Source organism: Mchenga conophoros, linkage group LG7, assembly GCF_057382185.1.
Source record: "Mchenga conophoros isolate Kocher_MC1m ecotype Shallow Benthic linkage group LG7, M_conophoros_male_GT1.1, whole genome shotgun sequence".
NCBI lineage: Eukaryota > Metazoa > Chordata > Actinopteri > Cichliformes > Cichlidae > Mchenga > Mchenga conophoros.
In genome coordinates this window covers 60,065,892-60,090,168 of record NC_140532.1, presented here as the reverse complement: position 1 = coordinate 60,090,168, position 24,277 = coordinate 60,065,892, and the positions used below count along the sequence as shown (strand labels likewise).

General features: G+C 39.5%; 1 long non-coding RNA gene across 1 annotated transcript in view; it reads left to right on the top strand.

The window, feature by feature from the left end:
- The window catches only part of LOC146571358 (uncharacterized), a 44,039-nt gene continuing 19,762 nt past the window's right edge, over positions 1 to 24,277 (top strand). Inside the window, exons 1-2 of the long non-coding RNA XR_014893109.1 lie at positions 1 to 282; positions 393 to 578. This is a non-coding gene — a long non-coding RNA (uncharacterized LOC146571358). The remainder of the gene's footprint in view (positions 283 to 392; positions 579 to 24,277) is intronic.

Here is a 24,277-nt window from a genome sequence, read left to right as displayed (position 1 = left end):
CCCCGTAATGTGCGCTAATCCCCCAAATAATCCCTTAAAATCCAACGCAGTGTTTAATTGTGAAAAGCTGGAACAGGAAGTTGTAGATTTATGCTGGTTAGCGTAACAGCGGTTGCCGCCGGGGTCTACGGGACCGTCCCTCCCAGGAAGACAGAACCCGACACCGCCTCCTGCTCCTCCTGCCTCCGTCGTTGAGGGCCGTCCTGGAGAGCGGTCCGCCGTCTGTTCTTCGTATTGGACACTGTGTCATCACTCATTTTTATTCAGCGAGCTGGTTAGCAGGTATTAGCCACCCAAACCAAAGACTGTGTCAACATCTGGTTGCTTCTGCAAAGCTAAGCATAAACCGCTAATCTTTTTTTCTTTTTCTTTCTTTTTTTTCTTTGTTTCAGCCTTCTCTGTCTAATTCAGTTGCTTGTTTTGGCTTTTAGCCAGAGAGTGTGTGAGGGACACATTTAGATTCAGACAACGTGACTGCATGCTACGAGCGACAAGAAATAACGGAAAGCAGGAGCAGCGAGAAAGCCTGAAAAGGACCGATTGTTGATTTCACCAAGATAAACAACTGGCACAACAAGGTGAGCCTCGGAAAACAACATTTGCATTCAGCTACATGATCACAGATTGATTAAACATTCATTTTGCTGTGGCATCATTCCCATCGAGTGTCAGATGCTGATGTCGGAGGCCATCGGCTATTTGCATTTCTCTGTGCCCGGCAGGAGATTCATTGTAGCTGCTGACCTGCCTGACAGTGTTTCATCTTTTGTTGTTGGTTTTTTGTTTGTTTGTTTGTTTGTTTGTTTTTACCGGCCTGATGGGAATCAGTTGAGTAAAACAATAGGCGTACACTTTGGCTGACTCAAGCTTTGATTTCCTTTGAGTTGAACTTTATTACAATACCAGGAGAAAAGTTGCAGTCAGATATGCTACATTATATCATGAAGATCATATTCAGGAAATACCCAGGGCAGGCAACCTTTTTTTTTTTTTTTTTTTTAATAACTGCACTCTGAATTTTCCAAGAAATACACTCAGGGTGTAGGCAACGCATGTTAGTATTGTTCAACATTTGCTCTACTTTATGATACACAATGACATTTAATAGAGTGACTTTCAGTACAGCTTGACATTCAAGCATCTTTTCCTCTATCTTCATCCTATCTTCCCTTTCTCTTTCCCTTCCCTTTATTTTCCTCCAGTCCACCTACATCTCCTCCTTCCCTACATGTCCACTCCACCTCCTCTTCTCCGTTTCTTTATGCACTTGACACCCCCTTTTGCCCTTGTCCACATTTCTCCACCTCCCCTTCTGTCCTCTCAACCCCTCATTCATCTCTATGGCTCTCTCTTTTCCCCTTCATTGATTTGCCCGGTGGCGTTGCTAAGAGACGACCGCAGTCGGAGCGCTGCGAAGGATAGAGTAGATGACAGACAGTTTTACCTGCTCAGAAAAGGAAGTGAAGATTGAAACAGGAGATTCTCTGTCAGATATCATGTGGCTTTGGTATGTAATAGTTGAAGCTGGTTGGTTGTGTAAGAAAGTTGCACCAGTAGTTTACAAAGAAACACGTGAGTTTGTGGAGGTTTTTTATTCAGTTTTATTTGAACATGACTGCAGTTAAGGATTATTGATTAATGTGCTTTTATGATTACCTTTTTATATGTTCAGTATATGAAACTGAGAAAATGGAAGGAAATGTCTGTAACTGATTGTCTGGAGTCTAAAATAAGCTTTTCAAATGTTTCATATTGTAGAGCTGAATCTGAAAATTTGACAGCTCTATTGCTTTTTTTATAGTATAGTTTAAAAAAAAAAGTGTCCTGCAACTAGATTTGTCAAAAAAAAATTGATACTCTGATACAAAAAAATTGTATTGAATTAATAGTCATTTGTAAAAGTACCAACAGTGCCATCATTCAGACAACTATAATCAGTTGTCTAATAGACAAATTAGCTTTCTGTTAAAGTAAGAAAAGTTTAGCAGCAGCTAGACAGAAACAGTGGAAACGTGCACTACAGACTCTGTTTGATCAGCAGTGAAAACATGGAGCCAAATCACTAAAGCACTGCTCTACCTCAGACGTCTTAAATCATTGTTGTTACAAAGAAACCAAACACTGCCTGGTGTGAGTTTTTTTTATTTTCTTTGCTACCTACGAGAAACTTAAATATTTGTCCTATTAGTTTTTAATTAATTTAATTTTAATCCTTGGTGTCAGTATTATGTTTGAAATTTCAGTATCATGACAACCCTACTTACAGGTGCAACTTACTAAGTTTTGACTTAATGCAATGTTGGCATAAAGCCATTCCGGGTCATGTTAAAATCTTAAGATGAAAATTTATATTATTCTGTCTTATTTTGGTATTTATTTATTTATTTTGCCCAACTTCTTATGTGGAAGTGTCTACAGGACTGGTAGTTTTAAACTTGAATAACCTGAATATACTGCTACTACTACTAATAATAATATGGATAATTATAGTAATAACAATTGATAGCAGTGAACAGAAATTTTCATTCACATTTCCAACATAAAAATATGTATAATAATAGATTTCAATCAGGGAAAAAAGCAGAAAGAAAAAAAAAAACTCTTAACGCTGTTCTTTTTTTAGCAGCAAACACTGTTCCCATTGGAGCACAACAAGACTTTGTCTTCTAAGAACACATAGGGCTTAAGTATAAGCTGGGATGTAGCCTTTCAATCTGTGGTGAGAGGTGAAAAAGTTACAGGCTGGCCTCTTATTGTGTAACCAATTAACTGTTAAACAGAGGTGTCCGGAGATAGTCACTCAGAGCATTAAAACCTAAAGCTAACAGTGGCATTGGTATCTGAACACTACACTACTACAGAGAAACATAAAACCTCAGCCACACCCTGCCGACACCACTTTTTTATTAACTTTTTTCCTATATTACGAGATAAATCTAAACCCCCCGCTTGCATCTTATATATTCTTTTAGGATACAATTTTTAAGCTTTTTTTGTTTTTGTTTTAAATTGGTGTTTTTAATAATGAATGTATGAGTTACCGCACACCATGTGGCTCCTGTGCATTGGGCATGATTGTTAAATTCCCATTTTTTTCCTTGTTTTAAAAGACATGTATGAAGTCTTTCATAATTTTAAACATCTTTGAAGAAGTCTCTGCTTGTTAATGTAGAAACTAGGAATTCTAAAAGTTCTTAGAAACCCCTTTGTGGGGTAATTTACAGTAATTGGTAAAACAATAGTATTAAAAATACAAAACTTGCACATTCGGGCCACAGGAGTGTCCCAACACCCACTCACTCTTTTAATACGTTTCTCACTGTACAATGGGACTTTTCAGACGTTACCCAGTGTAACTCCAGCAGTGTTGCCAGCTGTTCACCATTCTGCTCTTCCTTGGTCCCCACACACAGTACTGCATAAATAAGAGAGGCAGAATTAGAAAATATTCACCAGCTGTGCCAGCCAGCATCTCCCTGGCACAGCCCTATGAAACCTTCACTCCACCTTTCCCGCTGCAGCTGAGCCACAACCTCATCCCATCACAACCTCGTACACAGTAACACATTACTTATAACATATAACATTATAGAAATACTTTTACATTAGCAGAATGAAGAACTGATTGGGGTAAAAATGGAACCAAACAAGGCAAAATAAAGCCCAGGGCAAAAAAAAAAAAAAATGGCATTAGTTAGCTCTCAACTGCATGAAGTATACACACACAATAACAAATATCAAAAAGAACTAAAAGAAGTTTACTGGACAGTATCCTTGGCCACACACCAGTGAATACCAGTAACTGGGCACAGTAGAGTCTGAGGTCGTTTGGAGGGTCATTGGACACTAATAGAAACCATATGTTAAAAATGTTTGACATGTGTAATTTTATATTGTATTTCTTCAAAGGCACACAAAAAGTATAAAAACATGTAGTTCACTTTGGATGTCTTAATTAAACTTTTAATTTTTTGTATCATTTAGTAACAGTGATGTTGAATTTCACTGACTTTTGAGTCTAACAGTATTGCAGTGTTTGTAGCTGAGTAACCAGTAAAAAGGTTTTCCTTTCTATCTGTTGCCTCAGATTCTTTGAAAGCTTGCAGAAGTTTAAAGTGCTATCATTGGCTGTGCAGTTTAAAAAAAGCTTACAGAACTGTATCAATCAGCAAAATAGCTACACAAAAAAACAAGACCTAAACAACCGATGTACATAGCAGACTTATAAATATTTAGTTATATTTAATATTTAAAGATTTTTTATATGCAAGCACAGTAAATGTATCCCTAGAATTGGGATAAGTCCATATACTATGAAAACACGGTACTTGGTAATTGCATTTTTGCATTTGAGGCACATTTTTCATCTGTCATGTGGTGCAACAGACTAGCAGACTTTGTATTTTAAAATGATTTACTTCAAATGAAAGCTGTGAGTAGTTCTTTTAATCTTTAGTTCTGTACATGCTACAATACTTTATCTACACAAAGCCTATCATGCAGTTAATACAACCTTTGACAAGTGAATAAAATAACCACTATTACAATGCAAAGCTTTTAATGTGTCAGTGGTAATAAAATTTGAAAGGGTCTACATGTAAACATGTCACACCACAAAACATGAAAAAGCCCCAGTGACCTTGGAGATCCAACAAAGTGCCACGTAATGAAAATAATTGTTACTTAAAACCTTCTTGATGTGTCACTTGTTACTTTACCATTTGCAGTGTTTCATCACAACCTATCCAGAGAAAATGTATTCAGTCAGAGCAAACACTGGTTTGTTGTTATGAAGCGCCTTGAGGCGACTTTTGTTGTGATTTGGCGCTATATAAATAAAATTGAATTGAATTGTTATTATGTACAGACTTTAGAACCAGAGTAATGGAGTGCACCATACAAAAAAGGCTTCACTAATGGTCAAGTTATAGTAGTAGTTATGCCAAGTTATTGGACTAGTTACTACTAGTTAATGCAGTCACAGACTGTTTACAAATGAGATCAAGTCTGCAGCGCTTCCAAACTAAGTAAAGATACAAGTGCAGTTTTTACCCAAGGATCATGAGATCTGTACACTTAAGCTGGTAAACTTAAGTGTACAGCAAGGAAGTTGCTAATAGGATTGTTACCTTTAAACCATGTGTTAACACACACACTTGCCCTCTCTCCCTCCTCATCACTACATTCTCAGAATAACAAGAACAGATTTGAAATGTAAATCCCTTCTGCTGAATGCCATCTCAGGGTCTGTGACCAGCCAGCCACATCAGCACCGACAGTGTCATTGCTAAAAGTACTGTTAATGTGTTAAGTACATAATAAAAGGGATTCACTTACAAACAATAGTTGATGGATTTATCCATCCATCCATTCGCTTCCGCTTGTCCTTTTCAGGGTCGCGGGGAGTGCTGAAGCCTATCCCAGCTGTCATAGGGTGAGAGGCGGGGTACACCCTGGACAGGTCGCCAGTCTGTCGCAGGGCCAACACACAGGGACAGACAACCATTCGCACTCACATTAATTGGCACATTCACACCTAGTAACAATTTGGATTATCCAATTAACCTATCCCCACAAGCTGCATGTCTTTGGACGGTGGGAGGAAGCCGGAGTACCCGGATGGATTTATAGTAAGATTTTTTTAAGTTTTGTTTTTTATTACCCGTCAGGCATAAAAGGCTGATGGGGTATTGTTGTCAGGGCTGGCGGGCCACGTGGGCACCCATGTTTATGAATGTGAGGAGACATAGGAGGAGAAGTAGGAGCTTCAAATTGATACCATGAGTGCATCTACTAAAAATCTTAGATGAGTTCAGAGGACGTTTTCTGAAAACTTTGTGAATGTGATAACTTGAGGACAAGACGAGGTAAGATTTTGAAATTGATACTATAGGTGTCTCTACTAGGGAGCTAAGAGGTAGTTCTGATGGTTGCCGGTATTTTTAATAGTATTATTTTATAGTTTTTAGTTGTGCGTTATGACCAAAAATTTGGGTAACTGTATTTTTTTTAACTTTTTTTTTTTCAAAACACAGTATAGTATTTTATTAGTGTTTAGACTTGATTATGAATTTTTCACAAGTGGCACTTTTTTTTAGGTTTTCAATGGCTTTCTCTTCCATCAGGAGTGTATAGAAAAGGAAAATAAAATACTCATAAGCTCTACTAACCTAAAGTAATTCAATTCAATTCAATTTTATTTATATAGCGCCAAATCACAACATAAGTCGCCTCAAGGCACTTCATAGATACAGAGAAAAACACAACAATCATATGACCCCCTATGAGCAAGCACTTTGGCAACAGTGGGAAGGAAAAACTCCCTTTTAACAGGAAGAAACCTCCGGCAGAACCAGGCTCAGGAAGGGGCGGGGCCATCTGCTGCGACCGGTTGGGGTGAGAGAAGGAAGACAGGATAAAAGACATGCTGTGGAAGAGAGACAGAGGTTAATAACAGATATTATTATAAGTAAATATTAGACACAGGAACTCAGTCTTTAACAGGCTGCATATTCTGATTTGAGGTTGCATAAGATCCACCTTTTTAATGTTCATTTGCATCTCTCTGCTAATTAATGTTTCCACCGGAGCATTTTGGAAGCAAACACCATTTGGAATTGTTCTTCCAAGCTTTGTGGTTTAGAGTACTCTGTTTTCATGAAAAAGCCTGAGTTTCATCTTTTTTTTTGTCTCACCTGGTTCCCTGCTGCTGTGCTCGGAAATGACTAGAAATAAAGTAAAATGAGCCTCATTCTTTAAAACACAAAAAGCTCCTCTTTCAGTCAACACTTTTTAATGAATTTGATCACCTAGTAGTTGACTGATGATTTCCTATCCATCCTCTGAGTGGAATATTTCTGTTTACCAACAAATAATTCAAGGTTTTAAGATGAACAAATTTTAAACCGCAAAACATCATCATCAAAGATTTCTTAAGGCAGTGTGCTGGTAGAAATCTGTCTGTGTCAGCAAATTTAGTGCTTAATGAGGCTAAAAAACTGTAGGATCTGTGTTCAGTTCAAACACCACCTTCAAGCTAATGGCCTCTGGTGAACTTCAGTTTATGTGCCTATATGAAACACATCCTTTTGCATCAGGCTAATTTCAGGTGATGGTGGGGGGTAAAGTGAAAGTTCTCCAGGTTCTGAAACTACATTGTTGATGTTGAAAGCATAGATGTTTACACACACACACACACACACACACACACACACACACACACACACACACACCTACAGACACAGATACATGCACATGCACATACACACATTCATGCATGCGGATAAATTCACACAGATAATCCCATCATCTTAAACTACTTACAGTAACTGTATTTCTTTCTCTCTGCCATACACATGTGTACACTTACTCTATCCAATCACTGTAAACCACTTAACTTTATCACACATGCTTAATTCCTTTATTTACACAGTTAAATGAATTAACTGTGTAAAAAAAGCCCTACTGAGTATAAAAGCAAAGATGGTCTTAAACTTTGCAGGGTACTGCACTCTTACTGTATTTATATATATTACTGGAAATCAATCGACTCTCACTTTAGTGTTAATCTTTGTTTGGCAAATCATCAAGGGTTGTCTGGTATTGCGGTTTGTCTCTAATTATTTCTCCAATAGAAATCACATAGCTGCTTAGACCATCCAATGAGATAACACAGCCTGTGTCAGTCCATTTGTTTCCACTCTGTTTGTCTAGTTACTAATCAATGTTTTGTGTAACTGCTGACAAAAGTACACATAATCATCACTGAAGGTCAGAGAAGGATAATAATGGTCTTCGCTCCATTTAATTACTATCTAAGTCAAATCAATGTCACAGTTAAATTGCATTAAGCCCAAAACTGCCCCACTTTTTAAACATTTGATATGATCAAATGTTTAAACTGAGAAAATGTACCATTTAAAAAATAGCTTATTTGGAATTGATCACAGCAACACATTTATAAAAATAATTTGGGGGCAATAAATGGCTGGAAAAGTAAGAGTAGTAAAAAATAAACAGGAAATTTTGCAGCTAATTCAGTTTATTGGTAACAGGTTGGTAACATCATTTAGTATGAAAAGAACTTCTTACAGAGGCAAAGGTAAAGATTGGCAGAACTATAAATTGTGAAACAATTTCAGAATAATGAAATTGTTCTCAGTGTAAAAATCCAAAAACTGTTTAATATCTCGTTATCTACAGTAAATAATATAATTAAAAAGATTTGGGGACTATGGAGAAATCTCTGTCCTTAAAAATCAATAATGGATACCTGTCATCTTTGGGCCCCCAGGAAGTACTGCATTAAAAAGGCATGAAAAGGCAAGATTTTGTCTTGGAATTCACTGCACAGTTTGCTGTGCCATTCACAAATGTAGGTTGAAGCTCGAGAATGCAAAGCAGAAGTCATATGTGAACATGGTCCAGAAATACTATCATCTTCCCTAGGCCAAAGCTCATTTAAAATGGACTGAGGCAAAGTGGAAACCTGTTCTGTGCTGAGATAAATCAAAATTTAAAATTCTTTCTTGGAAACACGGATGCAACATCCTCTGGACTAAAGAGGTGAGGGACATCTCATTTCAGAAGTCTGCATCCCTTAGGGTTGCTATGGAAATGGTAGCTTGCACATTTAGAAAGGCACCATTGGTGTTGAAAAGTATATACAGGAACCGGGGAAAGGCCTTGCATATTTTAGCAAGACAGTGCTAAAATATGCATGCTGCATATTGCAGATTTTACATCAGTCCAGGTGTTGAAATGGCCTGTTTGAAGTCCTCACCTCTCACCATTTGAAATTTCAACATTCCTCTCCTAAAAGTCTAGCAGCTGGTCTCCTCCATTGCCAAACTATTGTTAAAAGAAGAGGGGATGTTAAACAGTGGTAAACATAGCTCTCTCCCAACTTCTTTGAGACATGTTGCTACCATCAAATTGACAGCAAAATGTCTCAATTGTCACCAACTATTTATCATTGGAAATAAGCTGTGACTATGTACACATAGAGTAGAGCTACGCCTTTGGCATCATTTTTTTTTTTTTGCTGCACTTGTCCTGCACAAATAAAGAATTAATCAAGTTAACAATAATAAAAATGAATCAATAAAGTTGTTAAAAGATTTTTCTGCTACATCTCACAGTATTTACTTGTGCTTAAAGCCACATAGAATATAATTATAAAAATTTAGATAGACGTAGATCACATTACGTGTTCATAATATAAGGGACCAGAGCTGACATCAAACTCTGTGCTTCAAGTAAGTGAAGGTTGACGGCATGTCACACTGTGTGAGACGGGTCTAATAAAATCTAGGTCTCAATCTGTGTCATGCTGTACGCCATTAAGGTATGTCATACTGTGAGAGTGTGTGGTGTATGATGTTGCGACGGTGAAGGGAATAAAGCACATGATGGCAGAGATGCATCATCAGCTTGTGTCATCCTTGCATCTGTTCCACTCTTAGGCTTTAAAAAGTACAGCTTCATAAGATTGGCAGATTCTTACAATCTCTCAAGTGTCCCCTCTCATCCTCTACATCTCTCTCTCATTCTCCCTCTTTCTTGGCTTTTTAAAAGTAGACTGGAGCCAACTGAAATGGTTACCCTCTGATGGATTTTATGAAGGTTTCAAGGAAAGATGTAGACTAAAAGCATCATTATATACCATTAAAATGTGGACAGTTTTCAGCTGCCAAGACCAGACTACGAAAGCACGATGAGGAGAAAACAACGCAAAAAGCATACTGCCGTCTTGATGAAATCACTGCCCAAACAGCAGATTATCTTTCACAGCAGTCAAAAGCTTTGCTTTGCTTTGAGCCGAGGGTACTTTAGAACTTGGGCTCAGCCAAATAATATAATTATAGATCACTCCTCTGCTCACACACCCTATTCTAAGGCTGCAGCCGATGATCTTCATCATATCATTAAAAATCTGCAGTGGCAGGACTCAGAAGCCTTTTCCAATCATGTCTAATTAACTCATCAGGAAAAGCTTCAAATAGGTTAATCTATATACCTAGGGAGCAGACATAGTTTTAACACAGCATCACAAACCTAACTGGGTTCTCTTCTCTTCTCCTCTCTACATCATACCTTTAGCATGAAAACAGTTTATTATTGGATGAAATTCTTTTCTTTTTTCATTTTCTGCATGGGTTCCGTACTCTTCTTAAATCCTATCCACGTATTTTAATGAATCAGTCTCTTGTATCTTGTTTTTTCCACAGGGACTTCGAACTGGGTTAGCACAGAGGTTATGCTGTTGATATAGCCTCAAATAAGGTTACTCTTCGTTCTCATTCTGCCCCTCTCCAAATGCATTACTCACAAACGGGGATTGCTCAATTGCACAAGACACTCACAGGCCGTGTTCACAGAATAAATAAGTAGACACACGGCATTGAGGTGTCAAACTGCTGTTTTGTTTTCCTGGGAGGAAAGCTTTGGTGACAGTCCTGGTAGATAGAGAACAGATGGGATTGGTAACAAATGCACTAGTTTCCAATGAAGAATAATGTGTTCAGAAGCACTATTATACAGCTTAAATATTTGATTTGCAGATGACCAAGGTGTAGCCTACCAAGTGTATGCTTGCCTATGTGAGAGAAAATCTCTTAAATTGGTTCAGTAAAGGAACCAGGTTAAGATTTGATGTACATAATAAAATGCATTCATGAACAAATCCTGAAAGATCAAAACAGATTAAAACTGAAATCTTAAAATCTTAACCCAGTATTTGCATTTTGTTGCCAACACAAAACAAAAGAGCATTACAAGTTGAGTTGATGGTAAGTTAGAGGTATTGATCAAATCTCCAGTAAGACTTTTAATTGTGATTAAAGCTTTTTATTTAAACTTTTTATTGGTCAACAAAAGTCATTGCTAGCCTTAATAGTGCATTGCTTATGTTGCAAACAAAGCCATTGCATAGTTTGCTAATAAAAGACTTTTTAATAAGAACCAGCATCAGTAGGAAATGAAGGAAGATGTCATGTAAAACAACCTAGATATGGCTGGAGGAAAGTATTAAAACCCGATTCTTTTATCCCCATGATAGAACAGAGAAAACCCGACTCATAGTGGTCAAAACATTTATATTGTGTGTGTCACGTCGTGACACTCCTCCTTGAATCGCAACCTTATCGTGGTGGAGTGGTTTGTGTGTCCCAGGGATCCCAGGGGCTATGTTGTCTGGGGGCTTTTGCCCCCTGGTAGGGTCTCCCATGGCAAATTGGTCCTGGGTGAGGGACCAGACAAAGAGCGATTCAGAAGACCCTTATGAAAAGAATATCAAGGGAACAGTTTACCCTGCCCGGGATAGGGTTACCGGGGCCCCGCCCTGGAGCCAGGCCCAGGGAGGGTGCCCGAGGGCGAGCGTCTGGTGGCCGGGCCTTAGTCCATGGGGCCCGGCCGGGCACAGCCCGGAGAGGAGACATGGGCTCATCCTCCTGCAGGCCCACCACCCGCAGGAGGCACCATAGGGGTCGGGTGCATTGTGTGCCGGGTGGCAGCCAGGAGCGGAAGCCCTGGCGGACTGACCCCCGGCTGCCAAGACTGGCAGTAGGGACATGGAATGTCACCTCTCTGGTGGGGAAGGAGCCTGAGTTAGTGCGTGAGGTTGAGAGGTACCGGCTAGATATAGTCGGGCTCACCTCTACGCATGGCTTGGGCTCTGGAACCAGTCTCCTGGAGAGGGGCTGGACTCTGTCTCAGTCTGGAGTTGCCCCTGGTGAGAGGCGGCGGGCTGGGGTGGGTATTCTAATATCTCCTCGGCTTGCTGCCAGTACGTTGGGGTTTTTCCCGGTGGACGAGAGGGTTTGTTCCCTGCGCCTTAGGTTCGGGGAACGGGTCCTGACTGTCATCTGCGCTTATGCGCCGAGTGGCAGTTCGGAGTACCCAGCCTTCTTAGAGTCCCTGGGGGGGGTGCTGGAAGGTGCTCCACCTGGAGACTCTGTTGTCCTGCTGGGAGACTTCAATGGTCACGACAGCGAGACCTGGAGGGGCGTGATTGGGAGGAACGGCCTCCCTGATCTGAACCCGAGCGGTGCTTTGTTTTTGGACTTCTGTGCTAATCACAGTTTGGCCATAACGAACACCCTGTTTGAACATAAGAGTGTCCATAAGTGCACGTGGCACCAGGACACTCTAGGCCGTAGGTCGATGATCGATTTTGTAATCGTATCACCAGACCTGCGACCATATGTTCTGGACACTCGGGTAAAGAGAGGGGCTGAGCTGTCAACTGATCACCACCTGGTGGTGAGTTGGATCAGGTGGCGGGGGAGGACGCTGGACAGACCTCGTGCACCTAAACGTGTAGTGAGGGTGTGCTGGGAACGTCTAGCAGAGGCCCCAGTCCGCGAGATCTTCAACGCACGCCTCCGGCAGAGCTTCAACAGCATTCCGAGGGAGACTGGGGACATTGAGTCCGAATGGACCATGTTCAGCGTCTCCATTGCCGAAGCTGCTGCATTGAGCTGCGGCCGCAAGGTGGTTGGTGCCTGCCGTGGTGGTAATCCCCGAACCAAATGGTGGACACCAGAGGTGAAGGGAGCCACCAGGCTGAAGAAGGAGTCCTATCGGGCTTGGTTAGCCTGTGGGACTCCGGAGGCAGCCGACAGGTATCGACAGGCCAAGCGGAATGCGGCTCGGGCAGTGGCTGAAGCAAAAACTCGGGTGTGGGAGGAGTTCGGAGAGGCCATGGAAAAAGACTTTCGGACTGCCTCGAAGAGATTCTGGCAAACCGTCAGGCGTCTCAGGAGGGGAAAGCGGTGCTCTACCTGCACTGTGTATAGTGCCGGCGGAGCGCTGCTGACGTCGACTGAGAAAATTGTCAGGCGGTGGAAGGAATACTTTGAGGACCTCCTTAATCCCACTGACACGTCTTCCGAGGAGGAAGCAGAGTCTGCGGATGAGGGGAATGACCCGCCAATTTCCGGGGGCGAGGTCACTGAGGCAGTTAAACAACTCCATCCATCCATCCATCTTCATCCGCTTTATCCGAGGCCGGGTCGCGGGGGCAGCAGCCTAACCACTTCAGCTAAATACTTCTAATTTATTTTCCCAAACCACCCGGAGCCGCAAAATAAAGACTAAAGAGCCGCGGGTTGCCGACCCCTGGCCTAGGGTATAACATAAGTAATTATGCTAAACAGAACGAAACCTTTCAATTGCCCAACCCTATCTGTCCCCTCAACGGGTTGTATGTTTTCAATGTTTCCTTATTATTTTGTCATAATTACTTCTATCCACAACAAATAAATCAAACTCTAAGACAGCACCTGTGAAATGTACTAAATCTACTTCCTACACCCCCTTTTCACCCAGTTAAATTTTCTTTCAATCCCAGTTTAAAACCTGACTTCCCTCAGTGCTCACTGTAAACTCCAAACAGATACAATTAGCTTTTCTGGTAGAAGGTCCTAGATTATTTTGTCAATCTTTGGAAACATCCTCTATAGAGTTAACCTGTTTCATCTTTAAAACCTAGTCCTGGTTTCTTCGCCCCATATTGGGCATTTTCATAGGCTAGAAATCCTTCAAACTATTGCTAAAGTCCCTCTCATCACACTTAGAATCACCCAAAACATACTTGTGATAGACTATTTTCATCAAACCTGCTGTTTAGAATCAGAAAGAGGCAGTAGACCGCACCCTGTTAAGTGCGCATACGACCTCAAACTGAAAGAAAAACAATTAAAACCTCTAATAAATTTTCACATTACACACCAACAGGTTCAGCGATGTTCACAACAATATATTTATAGAATCACCAATGATTAAAGGATTTCACAACATGCACACTTTCATTTCAACACACACTCTCAGCATTCTTTCAGCCTTTAAATCACTGTTAAATTGCAAAGTTCTTTTAAATGCCAAAAATACTTATTTTATATTACAAAGACGTCTTACAATTTTACAACAAACAGATGGATCCCTGACAAACTCAACACAAGAACCTAACCAATTTTGACAAATTTAATAAGCGTCCAGCCCTAAGGTCCAACCTTTTTGTGATCAGTTAACCAGTATCATTTCCAAACTGTGCCTGGCCCGATTTCTAAACACCGTATTTGAATTTTTAAAAGTGTCCAACGCCCGAGGTCCAACCTCTGCTGCCCAAAAAAGTGCAGATACCATTCCAAATGGCAAAGTGATCCAATCACTGGCGATTTTAAACCAAGGCCCCAAGTCTTGGCAGGTGCCACCTGGAGTAATCCTCCTAGAGGGTCTTTTTACACGTCTGTAAAAAGCGAGAGGTCTCCACCTCTGAGCTTGTGCACTTCTTAGAAGTCCCAGACTTCTGTTCTACAGTAATTTTATTATAATTTGAAACAACCAAAAGTCCACCAGAACTATTTGACCGATGCAGGTCCAACCTTATGATCAATAGGGACTCAAACCCATAAAAATGATCAATTACCTAATATCCTAAACACACATTACTTCTTTTTCTCTTTTACCATGAAATACCATAGTCCTTTTAACGTAGTACTGTCATTCTCAACGTGTCATTATCATTATTTCAAAGCTTTACTTTATTCTCAAGAATTTAGTTTTACCACTAATGAGCCAATTTAATAGTTAAGATTGTCAACTCAGCGAACAGATAATTTAGAATTCATCCAATATGCATAGATTTGCTTTTTCTTTGAACAGGTTTGTACCTACCTTTAAATCTTTTTAGACCGGTCTCCTGTTCGCCTCATATCAGATCCAACCTTTGGCCACATTTGTTATCTCTGTTGCAAAGGGAACCGGACAGAAACACCAAATATTAAAACCCAATTCTTTTATCCCCATGATAGAACAGAGAAAACCTGACTCAAAGCTATGACAACAAACTTAGATTAGATCAGATTTAATGCCAGAGAATGTGGTTCAAAATATTAAACATATCAGTTTATCAGCATTTTCCTGCGAACCTGATACGTCGAAGGTTCTGCATTGGTGTCTTTTGAGAATCATCCCTTTAGCTTTACTAGCAGATGTTGGTATACTGTTCAATAAGAAAAAAGAAATCATCAGTTTCAGAAATCCTAGAATTTCCATAGCCGTCAGAGGTAGTGGTCCCAACTTTGGACTCGGTCTTTTTGCTGGTGCCAGATTTTGAGCGTTTGTTTGATGAAACTCAGTGGAACTGGCTCGGCTCTGGCCTTTTTGCTGAAAAAGGAGGAATTCATGAGCATATATCTTGGTTTTTAGTTGATAAAGAACTTGATAAAGACTTGCAAGGCCACAAATCTGTATTGGTTTATGTGTCATGTATTTTCTGTTACTCTATTACCATATTTGTGTAAAGCCATACATCAAAGAAAGAGGAAAACTTCTCTTGTCAGCATGAAGACTGTCTATATCTAGCCACTTAAATCTTGTATTTCCTGCCTTCCCTCCAGGTACCCCCTGAGCAAGAGCAGCTACCAATAGTATAGTAACATCTAGCTTTTTTATTTAATATAGTGCCATATGCCACTGCAATTATATTTTAAAAAAAAAAAAGCAATTCTAGAGTTAGTCTTGGTGATGAATTATGACAGACACTGTTTAGTCTGTCCAATATAAGAAGCTGTGCCTCAAGTAATTTATGACTGGTTTGGAAAAGTCCTTGTGAAATGCAGCTCATTGATTGCTGTAGTGTATTTCCTTGCTTATCTATATTATGTCTGTGATTGAATGAACTGATAATTTTTCAATTTGCACATCAGTTCATCAGTGGCCTGTTCTATGTGAAATTACATGGCACTCTTGGGATCTACATTTTTTTCAAGTGTGTGTGTGTGTGTGTGCTTGTGTGTAACCAATGAGTCAAGCAGCTTTTGTGTTCATATGTCACACTTACTATGTCTCCAATCCCTACCCCACACCTGTTCCAAATAGGAAGGTAGACAGAGCCATCGGTCAAAGCAGCTCATTTGCCATCTGAAGGTTTTGTTCTCTGAGGATTATTGAACCTTCTTTAAATGTCCCGTCTTTACCTGTGAGCCCACGACAGTCTGTGTCTCACCGTGTTAATGATCTCGTTTTGAGCTTTGAAGTTCCTGGATCTTCATCATGGAGTACTAGCTTGTATGCAGGTTAACATTTCCATACTGTTTTGGCGATAGCTCCATATCCATAATAAATACTGGTAAAATTAAACTGATCTTAGTCAGCTTGAACACCACCACCAGAAATGCTCATGTCACAGATTATCACGCCTCCCTCTCCAGCATTTTCCAGTTAATGTGACTTGAAAAGAATAAGCTGCCGGCTGTGTTCCTCAAGTTTAGAGAAAGCAAGTTTCTTTTCTTTCTGCCTGTCTTTCTTTTGTATGGCAGCACAGACGGGAGGAGTTCCCAGGGCTGATGTCTGTCAAGCGTTCACTTCATCTCATCTGTCTCCCAGAAATCTTCTCATCTTCTTTGTCTCTCCTCATCCTCACATCTCTCTATGCAGTGTGAAAGAAGCACCCAAGGGAGAGAGTGAGCAGGAGCAAAGGAATCCCTTCAGCTCTCTTTTCAAGAAATTTGTAGGTCTGTGGCCCAGTTAATCGACTTCCCCCTAAAACTGTAGACTGATCCCTCCAAACTGCTACCTGACTTGAATTTAAGATGTGCATATTATTTCCCTGTGGTTTTGTAAGCAGGACATGAAAGCTGTTGTTATTTAAACAATGTTTTATGTAAGCGGCGTCATATGAGATCAGTCAAACCCCACCTTTGGATTTCAAAAAATTCTTTTAAAGAAATTTTGCAAATCAAGATCAAAACTGTGATTGATTCACATAACTGATTTTAAGATTATTGTCATGGCAACAGATTCTCTCACAGTAAGGTTTTAATGAACTCCAGTATTGTGTCATTAGAGGCCTTAGGGGATATGTGTTTACTATTGTCAGCATTTCCTAGACACAGATTTTTCATGTCCACCCAGGTATATTTATACCTGCCGGCTCTTTTTTGATATTTTTTATTTTTATTCCCTTTAAGAGAATGACACCAACTGCAGTTACATTACTACTGGACAAACCTCTGTCTTATTTTGACAGTTCATTTGCAGCTAAATAGCTCATGTTCCTGTCTTAAGTTTGCTTATAGTTGGTTCTCAATATTATTCAGCTCCTTCTTCTAAGGGTCTTTCACCCAGACTGCTCATTGCTTTGTATCCTGCAATTGGTTGTGTGTTTTGGCTACCCACTCATCCCTTTAAAGTGCGAACCATGAAATAATTGCCAGAAAATCGTAGTTAGTTTTTTTTTTTTTTGAAGGTGTTTATTGAACCATCTGACCAAAAAAAAGTTTATTTGCATATATTTGTGCATATATTTGTGTTAATTTGAATCATATTTGCTACATCTGACATTTTTCTTTTGTAATTTATTGTTTAAAATGTTCTGTGCAGTTTATTTTACAGAGTCTCAAAAACTCTGAAAAAGTCATGAATCAAACATGAAACACTTGGCTTTAAAGGATTTTTTGTGTATTCACAACATCATGTCAGTGAATTGTAATCTTTGAGATAAGATGAGTTTAACTAGCTATGGTTATTTCTGTCATTGCTGAGTTTTATTAACATCCCATAGTCTTTGGTCAACACATTGCTCCTAGTCTTTTCTTGTGTGGACATCTGTTGGGAATGATGAGTCTAAGGAGTTTGGCTGCAAAAAAGGAGCAGGTCAAGAGGTGATCATGTGCTGCAGCTGAATATGGAGCATTGGTGCTTACTGGTTTCAAAGATAGCACAGCTGAAGTCTGACCACGGACAAAATATATTGTGGTGTGCGTGTGTGTGTATTTGCTTTTACTTAAACTTTTATCTGATAACATTTAATATTTCGTTAACAAAGTATGTCTCCTTTTGCACAAAGATACCCCTCCTCCCCCAGCCCATCTCCCCAACACTGTTATCTTTTTTAAAGCTTGTTGCTTTCAGTCTTTATCTTTGCAACAGTGACATAAATGGAATGTTTGTTGTGGTGGTTTTTTTTTCCTCTGATGAAGCTTTTGCAAAATGACGCCAGACGCGTGTCTCAGTATTTTACTTCAGTTGTTGCTGAGGCTAAAATTGCTATAGACTAATTCTGTTCCATGGACACGGGCCTTTGAAAACAAAACAAACACTGTTCAGTCTGTTCATCCAAACCACAAATGATTAACTATGCTCTCCAAATTTATGTTGGAATGCATTTTCCCACAGGCTGACACTGCTTCTGGCACAGAGCTCATTCTTTGTAATTACTACTGCTAATCTAAAGCTTCTTTTCCCGTCTCACATCTGTTTAGTTTTGATTGAACTGACATGACACTGTGTTGGTTCAGTTTCTGTTAAAGAATGCAACTTTTACTTTGTGCTTTGTCTAAAGGTGATTAATAAACTATAATTTATGGAAGATCATCCAAGTTACTTAAACATTTTAGGGGGGGGGGGGTGTCTTTTCAGCCCTTATTGCGAGAAGACAGTGAAGAAAAACAGGGAGAAAGACACTCGGTAAATGGTCCTATGGTGGATTCAAACTTGGGCCTCTGCATTATAGGTCACCTGCTCAACCCAGTGAGCAAAACCAGTTCCCAATTTAGGTCTTTTTAATTAAAGGAAGTCATTGTTTCATTAATGTTTAGTTGTCTCCTTGTTAGTCATAATTATACACCCAGGTTTTTGGTAGTATATGCATCATGATAAACCAGACACAAACAACAGTCAGGCTGCTGTTTATCTTGTCATTGTCATAGATGAATGATAATTGCTGAGGCCTCATTTACTCCTAAAGTTGTGGTTCTCAATATTGTTGGAGCCAGCTCTCCCCACATCTATTCAACATGTCCTAAGCTACCCTGTCTAGTAAAATGCAGACTAATTGACCTCCCTGAATTTTAATGTTAATTTGGGTGAGGTTTTTTATATGTTCATGAGTGTATTTCTTCTTCTTCTTGGTATTATTTTGTATTATTCTTTAAATATTTTTATTTGGCAATTTTAAGAATATTGTATCAGTGGTCAGAAGCAACAGCCAGTCAATGAGAGAAGCCATCCAAGAAAAGAAATCTAAATCTTCTAGAGTGGAAGAAAAGGAGAAGGTTTTTTTCTTAACTTTCAAAGATATAAAGTTAAACTGGTTAGTATAAACCTGCACTTGTGCAGAGCTGCTGTCAGGTGTATTGCGCCCAAGGATCAGAAATTCCAAGTGATAGGAGTGCTATAACTTGTCTAACATTTATTTACATTGCTAAAGCATGTATTTTGTCATTTATATTCCACAGAGAATGGGAAAAGAACCTCCTTCTCAGCTGGAATCACTGCATTGTTGCTGTGACTCCAGCAGTATCCCAGGTGGCAGATGCCCAGTTTTAAAGCAGTGCCTAATTTGTAAATCAGCATGGTTCCAAACACAGGGAGGATGCTGTTTTAGCTCCATAACAGAAGTATGAGGATTAAAGTGTGTCTAATAACTTCCCGAGACTATGAAGGTGACAAGGAGCTGCCTCAGAGCACACTTCAAGAGCTGTTGTTTGGAAATCTTTTTTTTTTTTTCTTTTTGTACAGTTGCATTCTTCTAGAAGGATGGTGCAGGCCACCGTCTTTTCACCTGAACATCTCAAAGCTTCTCTCTCATCCTTCAACTTTCTTTGGCCTCCACTTGCTAAAATCAAGCCAGCACTGGCTGTCTAGAATATTCCTCTACTGTTACACAGCTTGACAATGCTGCTGTCCCACCCATAGCATTGATTGGATATTGTTTGTCTTCCCTGTTGCTCAGTAGATGGGTTATTTAAGTGAGAAACTGTTTATTTCGCTTTGCACGATCAGATAGCTCAATGGAGTGAACATATTAAACTCTATGGACCCAGAAAAAAGTGCTACAGATCTGCCTGCTAGACACTATAAGTGCATTGGTGCAGTGTCCCTTTTATTTGCATATACTTACACTGAAGGGTAACATTGTATTAGGTGCCCACATGTTTTAATCTCCAATGTGTTGTGCTTTACAGGTGGCCTAGATTCATGTCTTGGTTTAACGGACTCTGATACACTAACTTTATGAAGTATACTGCAGGAGAAGTTTAGTGTGCTGAAGTTTTATGTGGTTGAATGTAGCTTTAAATTATTGCCTCTGAAGTTGAAATCTCGGCCTCTCTTACACCATTATCACTTTTTAAGTAACTGTTATGTTTCATCTTATATTGTCGTCGTAATTGTAGTCTACAGTCCATATAGTAATGTGTCATTAAATGGAGGGAAGATAAGAAGACTGCCTGCCATCTGTGTACATACCAGATAAGAGATGGCTATGCTTGTAATGGTAACATTGTTCACAGAGCGTAGGTTTGGGTGACTTATGTTATCACTACTGGGACAGAGCTTCATATAGCACACAGGCAGCCCAGGGGTCTTCTGAGGCAGCCTTGCCGACAGAGTTTGTATCAAGGGCTGAATTCCAAAACAGTGTCATCCCCGCCTTCCTGTGTTTGGATGGATAGTCTCTGCAGCAGTAGCAGCTGGCACCGGGCCTCGGGACGGAGGACTATCCTCCTCGTCTTCCCTTTATTATTCCTCTCGCCTCTCTGAAGACTCAAGACTAATGGAAAGAAAAGGAAGGCAGGGGAGTGGAGGAAAAGCCCAGAGACACAGAGGTACCAGAGACATGAGAGGGGGAGAGAAAAACGGTGCGTTACATTTAGAGGTGTTTCTAATGTCTCCCTTACATACACAAAGAGAAAAAAGATTACACTAGACTTTTTGCAGTGCACAGTACACTGACCTCAGTATTAAAGCATAAAATATTATTAGGCTATTTCTCAGTACTGAGTATTATAAGCATCAATGTAGACACAAAAAAGGCTCTCCAACAGCCGGGTGAACCGGGTGAAGGGTGTATCTAACAGTTTAGCCACAGCATGTATTTTAAAACGGTGTGTTTTACAGGTAATAGTACAAGTAAACATTCAGCAAATGTAAACTATCTCACCAGGCTTGAATGAGACTTCTGGAGTGTAAGTTGCATAGCTGGGCAAAGACGTGTTCTTGACCTTAAAAGTAAAAGCGGCTACTATACATATACATTTAAAACAAGACTTAAACCTTTTTTCGTTTTTTTTAAGTGGCCTATGACTTCAGCAGCTTCCCCTTTATCTCAATGTTTAACCCTTTATTAAACCATTTTCGTCTTTTTAAACTGATTTGTTTTCATAAAAAGCAATTTTCTATTTTAAATTGTTTTTGCAATTCTAAGGGGTTTTTTTCCCCCCCTAATGTCACATGTTTTAATTTATCTTGATAATAATTTTTTTTGTGCCATCTGTTCTTGTTAAGTGGGGTTAGAGTCCTCAGAATTCAATTTTCTTGAATTCTTGGGAGGCTTGATGAGATCGGAACGAGGTTTGTAATGCATTTTTTTTTCTTTTCTTTTCTATGCACTCTGAATTGCTTTTTGTCTCAGTAGTGCTAAACAAATAAGCTTGCCTTGTCTTACCTCGGCTGTTGCAGATAATCACATTTTAATCAGTACCTTGTACCATGTACAGCATTCATAATTTAGTTAGAAAGATGACTAACAACTGAATTGGAAAAGAGAAATCTTTGGAACAGCTAAAGATTAATAATAAATAATTTAAAAATTACAGAATTTATTTAAGAATTAAAATGAGTGGGGGATTAGCCAGTGGTTTAAATACAGTAGTATATAGCCAACTGATGTGTTTGGCACAACAAAGAACAGATTCAGATAGCTGCATGTAAGCATAAAGTACATAAAGTCCCCATGTTTTCTAGCTTTACATGATGCACCGAGCAAAATAATCTTTATTTATCTTATATTGAGCTCCTTAGTTCATCCACTGTCTGAAAAAAGTTGGTTTTTTTCCTTCTTTCTCATTAAAACCAACTTCCCTTTAAACCAGTTTTTTTCTGATTGGCTGTTGCTCGCAAACAGACTATTTTAACAGCAGGGGGTTGGTCCTTTGTGCTCCTGTGCCTGAGATGATCATATTAAGCATATCACCTCACTTTCACACCATACAGCTACAAGGGTAGAAAAAATGTCTGAAACTGAGCATTTAGAGCTGCCTCAAGGAGGAAATTCTGACTCATGTGGATTGATTGTACATAAAGGACAGAAAATAAGAAAAGGCACAGTAGGTTCACTGTAAAGTTGTCCCATAACCTTTCATCTTAAAAAGGGTTTTTTTCAGCTGAGCAGCATATCATCTTGGACTTTAGGGATGTTTACTAGAGATGTTGATGTACCAAATGCTTAACAGTCACCTAATATCACCAGATGGGAGTTCACACAGTGAAGTATAGTCTCTGCCAATATAGCAGAACTTGTCTTTGACAGATGAAAGCTGTGAACAACAGGTGACTTTGAAAGGAAGAGCAGTGCTCAGTGGTGTTGGAAGGTGCATCTAGGTCGAGGAGCACTCACCTAAATGCAAATTACAGAGCAATGCAGCATGGTGCAAAGATTAAAACCACAGAGGCAGTGTTAGAGCATCTCTGCATGGCAGCAGGAGTTTTGATTGATAGAAGACTAAAAAAAAAAGTTTTTCTGATGCAGGGAGAAATTTAGACTTTTATCTGAGGAAGAATGCCAGACATGATTTGAGCTTTTGACTGTGTGTTGGCACAACAAAAAGCATGTGTGACAGGGTGATAGAAGATTGTGAAGTTGAACAGTGTTGTAACAAATAATCAAGATCCAAAGAAACTTATGACACAGAAGTGAAATTGAAAGCAGCAAGAGGTGAAACCGGAGGTGATAAAAGTTTGAAAGAATGATAGGAGAGGGAAGCTATAGATTTTAAAGAGTCACACTGTTGAATAGGAACTCTGCAGGAAACCGTTTGAAAGAAATTACTCATTTTAAACTTCTGGTGGCATGACTGAATAGAATTTACCTTTTCTTAAAAGAGAATTTAATATCAAACCCTTCCTCGTAGAGTGTCTTCAGAGTAAAAGACAGTAAAAATAGTGGGATTATAAGGAGCCAGAAAGAAATGCAAGGAAAATGGTTTGGTGGGGTCGGGGGGTAGGGGGGTTGAGCTGGGAGATGAAAACAAGAAAAAAAGAGATTCTTTTTAGCGATAGACCTCTTCGCCGCTACCTAGCTATTCAGCTGTCAGAGAAGAATTATTGTTAAGTGCTCTTTAAGTGTGCCTATTTTTTCCAGTGATTGGACAAATGCGATGCTATCCAATACAGAAACAATGTGTAACAACTCATAAATCCGAAAGGAGAAGGTGGAGGGAAAAGGGAAGGCCATGTTCTTTGACTTGAGAGCGATGACTCAGTGGTCAAGTATGTCTGTGCTATCAGATTTAAGATCGTAAAGTAGTAGTTGTCCAATGGAGGGAAAGATAAAAATGAATTATAGGACAAATACAAAATGGAAGGTGGTGGTGGGAAAGAGGAGAAGAGGCAGTCAGACAAATTGCAGTTTTGTGGAAACTTTTAGGACAGAGTGAGGGATTAGTATTGATCACTGGTTATAGGAGAAGCTGACCATTGCATAAGACGGGAAGAGATGGGTGTGTATGAAGCAGAAGATGCATAGAAATAAGGTTTGATGTAAAATGAATCAAGCATTTTTAAATCCATTCGTTTAAGCCACATGGCTTTTTCAGATTGCCATGTTTCATTTTGGGGTGTGAAAACAAAGCTATTAATGCTTCTGGATCAAAATCCAAATTCTTTATTACTTCTTTTAGTTATTGATTTCAGAGAAAATTAGATCTAAACAGGTTTTTCTGCATTAACTCATCTGCCCCGAGGACAGTGTTGAAATAGTAAATAAAAGACTTCCATTCATTGTAGTGATGAACACAAAACTATGCCACAACCCCTAGAATGTATATAAAAGATGCGCAATGCCTATCTGGCATCACCTATTGGTTAAAGAAGATCCGATGTGAAGCCTCAAGCTGAGCGTTTTGGCTATCGCCATCAAGTTTAGGTGTTTTAAAACTGAATCTGACAAGCGCGCATGCCTGAGAAACCAAGTGACTGCACATTCACGGGCTAGTGACTTTCATCCATCACAAGCACCTGCTTTAGTATCCTTTTTCACTTTAATGGGAGCCATATTTTACAAAATCAACATCGGATTGTATAAATAACAAAATAAAACTGGCATTTCATTCCATAATCTGACTCAGAAAGGGTTTCAGAAGGCTAGAGAGCATTTTTTTTAAACAAATGCTTTTAAAATGCTTTTGTTATGGCTTTATGTTTCAGACAGGTGCACATCTGCTACAAAGTACCTTTAAAAGAATTTCTGTTCCTGTAGTTTTGGCAAAAACAA